This window comes from Crocodylus porosus, unplaced genomic scaffold (genome assembly GCF_001723895.1).
Source record: "Crocodylus porosus isolate Cpor-Errol unplaced genomic scaffold, CroPor_comp1, whole genome shotgun sequence".
Taxonomy (NCBI): domain Eukaryota; kingdom Metazoa; phylum Chordata; order Crocodylia; family Crocodylidae; genus Crocodylus; species Crocodylus porosus.
In genome coordinates this window covers 104,800,754-104,806,658 of record NW_017728947.1, presented here as the reverse complement: position 1 = coordinate 104,806,658, position 5,905 = coordinate 104,800,754, and the positions used below count along the sequence as shown (strand labels likewise).

Genomic DNA, 5,905 nt, shown 5'->3' with positions numbered 1-5,905 from the left:
GGCTGCTCCGAGAGGCCTCGGCGATGGGCCTGGCCCTGGTCCTGCTTCCGCGCGCGGTGGCAGGATGCGGCCTGGCCGTGCTGCAGAGGAAGGCAGCCTCCGCCGGCCCCGGCCCCTCTTGGCCGTGAGGGAAAGTCCTGGCTCCCCACGACTCCGGCCCTGGGCAGAGGAGACTCACAACCTGGCTTTGGTCCCAGCAGCTCGGTCCAAGCGCCCAGCCCTGCCTAGAGCCCGGGTTGAGGGAGGCTGAGAAGCAGCCTGGCCCGCGGAGCGGGGAGGGCGGGAAGCCCCCGGGGTAGAAAGCAGGCCGCGCTCGGACACCTCCAGCAACGGGGAGTGCGCTGCGGCCCCGGGCGCCTGGTCCTCTCGCTCCCTGCTCTCGCGGTGAAGAAGTGTTTCCAGGTATCTGACTAAACTTAACTTCGCAGCAACTTTGAGCCATCGGTGCGCCTCGTCTGCGCAGCGAGAGGGACCAGGTGTTTTCCCTCGTCTTTATGGCAGTCGTTCGAGCTCGGGCGCCCGAGGCCCAGAGCGCCGGCTCCACCCCATGCCCAGCGGGCTCAGGCTTCGCGCTCTGCTCTGGCAGACCGCAGGGCTTCTCCGGAGGCAGCGTGGGAGGGAGCAGCAGCTGCGTAAGCCCTCCGTGTGCCTGCAGCCGCTTTCTACAGGGGAGTCTTCATTCCTTCCCCGGCAGGGAGGTGGTGGCTGAGAGTCAAGGCCTTGAGGAAGTGGGGGTGAAGACTGTGGTCTATGGTTTTTCTTTTTGTTTAAGAGTAGTTTTTATCTCTGTTTCTCTGATACAAATGTATTCGCCAACTGGTGTGTGGTGCCCATCTGCTCCAAGTGATGTGAAGGCACTGCTGGATGGGAAGCAGGTATTGGATGCTATTTAAAAACCATAAGGCTACCATGTGCGTGAGCTCGGGGTATTGCACGTTTCCCGGTTAGTGACAGTAGGACAGGGAAGTGCAGCACTCGCTGCGTTCGACCATCCAAGGCATTCTGTCGATTGAAGCCATGCTGCGTTCCTCTGCTACTTGCAGCCGATCCCTGTGATGAGAGGGGCTCAGTCAGGGTTTTCCATGATAGGGCTTGAAAAGGCCACGGGCCGGTGACGGGAGGATGCCGACTGCTCGGTGCAGTGTCTCAGTGCTCAGAGTTAACCTAAATAACAGCATACTGCATCAACAGGACTCTCTAGAAAGGTCCAGACTGGCTGCAAAACCTCTTTGGAAAGTAATAGGAAACAATCTCAGCAGGTTCGTTTTGCGGCCGTTTGGGAGACCTCCGAGGGCAGAGAGGCTGAGAAGCTCTGTGTATGAATGGAGGATGTCAGGTGGGGGTCAGTGTATGGGGCAATCCAGCTAGTGCAGTTGTAACTCGCAGCAGCTAGAGGGTGGGAGCAGGTAGGTTGTCAGAGGTCCTTCTCTCCGGGAGTTGGGAGGATCTGGGAGTGTGTGGAGGGGAAGATACTCTTGCAATTCAGTAACTGAACGGGCTAAAATCACATGCTCAAGTTGTACCTGCAAAAAAACATTTCTTCTTGAATCTTTCCCATTGCTGCTTCTGGACCTGCTCTGGTGGGAGTGCTGGTCTGGAGGGTTTTAGTCAGAGGAGTGTCATCTGAGTCTGGATGGCAGAAGCTAGATACAGGTACAGCTGATGCTGTATGCATACCAGATTTGATGTTAGAGAAATGCTGGGAATCTAGTACAGGCAAAGGCCTTAATGACCTCAGTCTATGTCCAGCTTGTAGCACAGATACCCAGAACTGGGGTCCTGAATGTACCCTGATAAAGATGCTGTCTTGGCTTCTGATGTTGAGCTTCTCTCTGGTTTTCCCCCTGACTATTGTTTGTCCACATTGTGAGACATCCAGGGTCCATCTTCCATTGTGGACAGTAGATTTAGAGTGTATTCCTGGCCCCAGGCACAAGGGTTTCACCGTTATCTTCTGGCAAATATTTAAATCCCTTTCTGAGTAGTAGTGTAATAATGGAGTTCTGCAAATCCCATTGGTTAGGTCCATTTTTAAAAGGAGGTTCACTGTAGCTAAGTAAGTAGATGTGGTTTTCTGTTCAGACACAGTATGTGGGCATAGCAGCAGCTGATAAATAATTCATTTATACCCGTGTGATTAATTGCTCTGCAGTTTTTCATTTCTAATAATTTTTACGCCTTTTATGTACTGTGCACCCTCTAGTGTTAGCTGTGTCCATCATTTTGTCCAACAACACTTATTTTACCTAGGTTTTAGATGCTTTTAACAGAAAAAAATGTACTACTAGTAGGTTTCAAAGAGTTTAAGACCAGAAGAAATTGTTAGATCATTTAATCTGACCTGTTACAGGCCATTAAACTTCACCTATTCGCACCAGTACTGAGCCTCATATGCTTGGGTTTTAAGCAAAGTATAACCTGTCCTTAGCTAAAGCGTAACTTGGAGGAAGGCATCCAGCGTTGATTTGAAGACCTCAGGAATGTCATTAAGAACAATTTAAGATGTTATGACATTATGCTGAATGTGCAGTATTCAGCATATTGCAAAACTCTTGACTATCACGATTTGTTTATTTTTTTAAATTTCTGGGCAGAAATTTGATGTGAATGGTTTTTATAGTATTTTGTTACATCATACTTGCATCGCTTAATACAGAATATCTTTATATAATTGTAAAAGTATCAGTTCACAGTAATGAGGAGGCTCCACAATGATTCATTGTGGTTGAAGAGTTAATTTACCACTATGTTAACTGTCCCTTATGGTTTTACTCCCTATGAGCCTGATCCTTTTGAAATCAATCATAATAGGATTTCAAGATGTTAGCTCAACTCTTACATCCTTAACTCACTCAGTCAGGCTGTACATACACTTCTCTTCTTTTCCTTCCTGCATTGTGCTTATATTGTGACTGCCTAGCATGTATAGCTTTAATGGGCGGTCATCAGCTCAGAGTGTGCGCTGTTAGCTTTCAGCTTCTGTTTCCCATATTTGTGGAAATAGGTGCTGAATCAGCAGCAAAACCTTAATAGTGGACACTTCTACACATGCTCCCCACGGCGCAGTTGTTACTGTGCCATCATTTAGTTCTTGCTTTAGGAAGTACTAAATGATGGTGCAGTAACAGGCATTACTGCGCTGTCCTAGTGGCACGTGGTTATTTTTAGCAGCTGTATCGCCATAGTGATGTACTATAGCAAGGTAGTTCGTCGCTACAGCAGTGTAGCATTGGCCTCGTGGTTTGTGCCCGCCGATGCTTCGTTGCTGTAGCTTGTCAGTAGCATCTCGTGTAGGCACGCCCACTGATGTGGGATTCAGTGGCTCAGAAAATTGGCAGTCCGGAGACCTGAGTCTCACCTTTCATGGGTTCAGGTCTAGCTCGCATGGCAGCTGAAAACCTGTTGCTAACTAAAGGCTATCCCTAGCCTGTTTTTACAGAATTGATAGTACAGATCTTGCTGGCAAGAAAACAAATTTACAATTAAAGTCTCTTGTGGCCTCCAGGTGAAAGTATTAGTTGGTATAGATACAAATCGTGAGAGTACAGTGTTGGGTCTCACAGTGGCGAGGAACAGGATTCATCCAAACATCCCAAACGGTAATAAAGCCATTGAGCTGCAGCGTGAACCTCAGTTCCACCGTCGCTAGAATAGCTGACGTAGCGGCTGCTGAGTTTTCTACTACTCAGCCCTTGCACAGCACGCAAGGAGTTGCTGCCACCCCTTGCTCAACTCTTCTACTTGTTAACCTACAGGTAGCTTAGGTTCTCCAGATACCTTAACTTCAGTAGCCTCCACATCAAAGTAATCCTTCCTCTGAAGGATGAGGGGACCAGATCCAAAGAAGCAATTGGGCAACATGTTGGTGCTGGCTTCCGCAACGGGGATCCTGACGATTCTGCTCAGCTCTAACCAGGGTGCCTGAACTTGGTTAGTACCTAACTTTTAGACCAGTGGTTTTCAACCTTTTTTTCATGTGCGGACCCCTAAAACATTTCAAACAGAGGTGTGGACCCTTATGGAAATTTAAAATAGAAGTGTGCACCCGTCCGAATTGTAAGTGTGGGTATTCACATACTTTTGATAGATAATAGTCATCTTTTGCGAACTCTGTAGACATAGTCTGCGAGGAGGTCCGTGGACCACAGGTTGAAAACTACAGTTTTAAACCAGAAAATTCCACAGAGGCCTAAAATCGTGCCTAGAAATGTCTACGACTGCCCCGTCCTGAAGGAGGATTGGCTCCTTGCTTGTTTTATGAATATGATTAGGCTCCTTGAAAGTAGGCATTTCTGGGACTGAAGGGCTTGCTTTTGTAGGTAACACGCACCAACAGAGTCAGACTTCACACAAAATGCAGTTGCAGCTGTCACACTGTAACACCCCAGGCAGAGGAGTCACGTGCTGCCACATGGTGGTTAGGATTTTTGTGGATGATATTTTCTATTGGACGAGTTGCATGCTTGGTATAAAGTTAAGACAAGCTTCTGAGTGCAAAGTTAAAGCAGTCTCCAGGTGGGGAGAAACCTGGGCTACATTCCTGCCCCTGCGAAAGGGGATTCAAACCAGCATAGCTCACTCCAGGGTAGTGTCTTGATTACTGGGCCATAGGCTGGTGTGGGTGGGGACACTCTCCACCCTTCCTGTCAAAGCAGAGCTGAAAAGAATGCAACAGTCAGCGAGCCAGAAAGAGTACGAGAGTGAGCTCAGCTGTGCAGCCTGGTGGCAGCAGGGGAAACAAGGGTCCCAGACTTCCTTCTCATGAGTATCTGTGTATTTTGCCAGTCCCTGAGAAGGCGATGAGGTGAGACCTCTAGCCCCTGGGTTCCTACATAAAGGGCAGCTCTGCCTTCTCTGCTTCGTTTTAAAAGCAAGTCCCACTCCACTCTTTGAAACAAAAGGCATAGGTACCTACTGTTAGGAGAGGGTTTGGGGCTGTGGCACCAGAGTGTGTGGAGGTACCTCCCTGGAGTCTGGAACAAAAGACCTGAGCAGTAAGAGTGCCTGGCTCTCGCCGCTTATCTCTTGGTGAGCTCTAGGTACACTTTTCCCAGCCTGTTGGCTGTTTGGGATCACAGTGTGAGCCCTTGTAGGCCCCCTGAGCAGTGTGTAGGGAGCCAAGGTATCTAACAGGGGCCCAGGCACCTAACTTTTAAGTGTCCTTTATTAGAACTGGCTCAAAAACCTAACATCCCTGTTCAGAAGGGGCAGGATTCCTCAGGCCAATTTGTTTTGTCACTGTCTGACTCTCTCGTTAGGATAACTTACAGACATATTTTTGAGGGAAAGTCTCACTTTTCTTTAGCACTAAGTTCAAAGATTTCATTTATTTTATTTTGTTCAGTCAGATCTTGGTTTCTGCAGAAAAGTAGCTGGCAGTTTTGTGTGTAACCTCTTGGTTTTTGCCTGCTCAGCAGTGGAAATGTTGGGTTTTGAAAACCACCATCTAATTTTAGGAAAGATCCTAAATTCTGAAATCTGTGGTACTTATCTTAGAAGCCAGACAATTTAAAATGGAAATTTTTCCTAGCTCTCCTTACTTAGAAAGAAGTTGTAGGAATTGTCTTGTTGGTTAAAACATTTCTAAACATTAAAACGTATAGCATGTCAAATTATACAGTCAAACTACTTACCTACTGTGCTCAGTTAGGAGGCCTTTGTCTAAGGGATGCAGCTATCTGATCTGTCTGTGCACCTTTTTTTAGACCCTATTTGTATCTGTTATGTTGCAATGTAACATAGTAAAAGGAATTAAATATAAACTATAGGCCAGTTAGTCTCACCTCCATCCTTGGCAAAGTCTTTGAAAAAATTATCAAGGCTCACATTTGTGAGAGCCCGGCAGGACAAATTATGCTGAGGGGAAACCAGCACGGGTTCGTGGCAGGCAGATCATGCCTGACCA

At 47.6% G+C, this 5,905-nt stretch overlaps 1 protein-coding gene across 5 annotated transcripts in view; it reads left to right on the top strand.

The window, feature by feature from the left end:
- The first annotated feature begins 20 nt into the window (after positions 1 to 20).
- Positions 21 to 5,905, top strand: part of ZBTB1 (zinc finger and BTB domain containing 1) — a 30,678-nt gene continuing 24,793 nt past the window's right edge. Inside the window, exon 1 of one of the 5 annotated variants that reach the window (XM_019550828.1) lies at positions 21 to 402. The gene's annotated coding sequence lies outside the window, so the exon portion shown is untranslated. Of the gene's footprint in view, positions 403 to 724; positions 1,260 to 5,905 lie in introns of those variants that run through there. The other 4 variants (XM_019550831.1, XM_019550832.1, XM_019550833.1 and 1 more) reach the window with 4 other exon arrangements.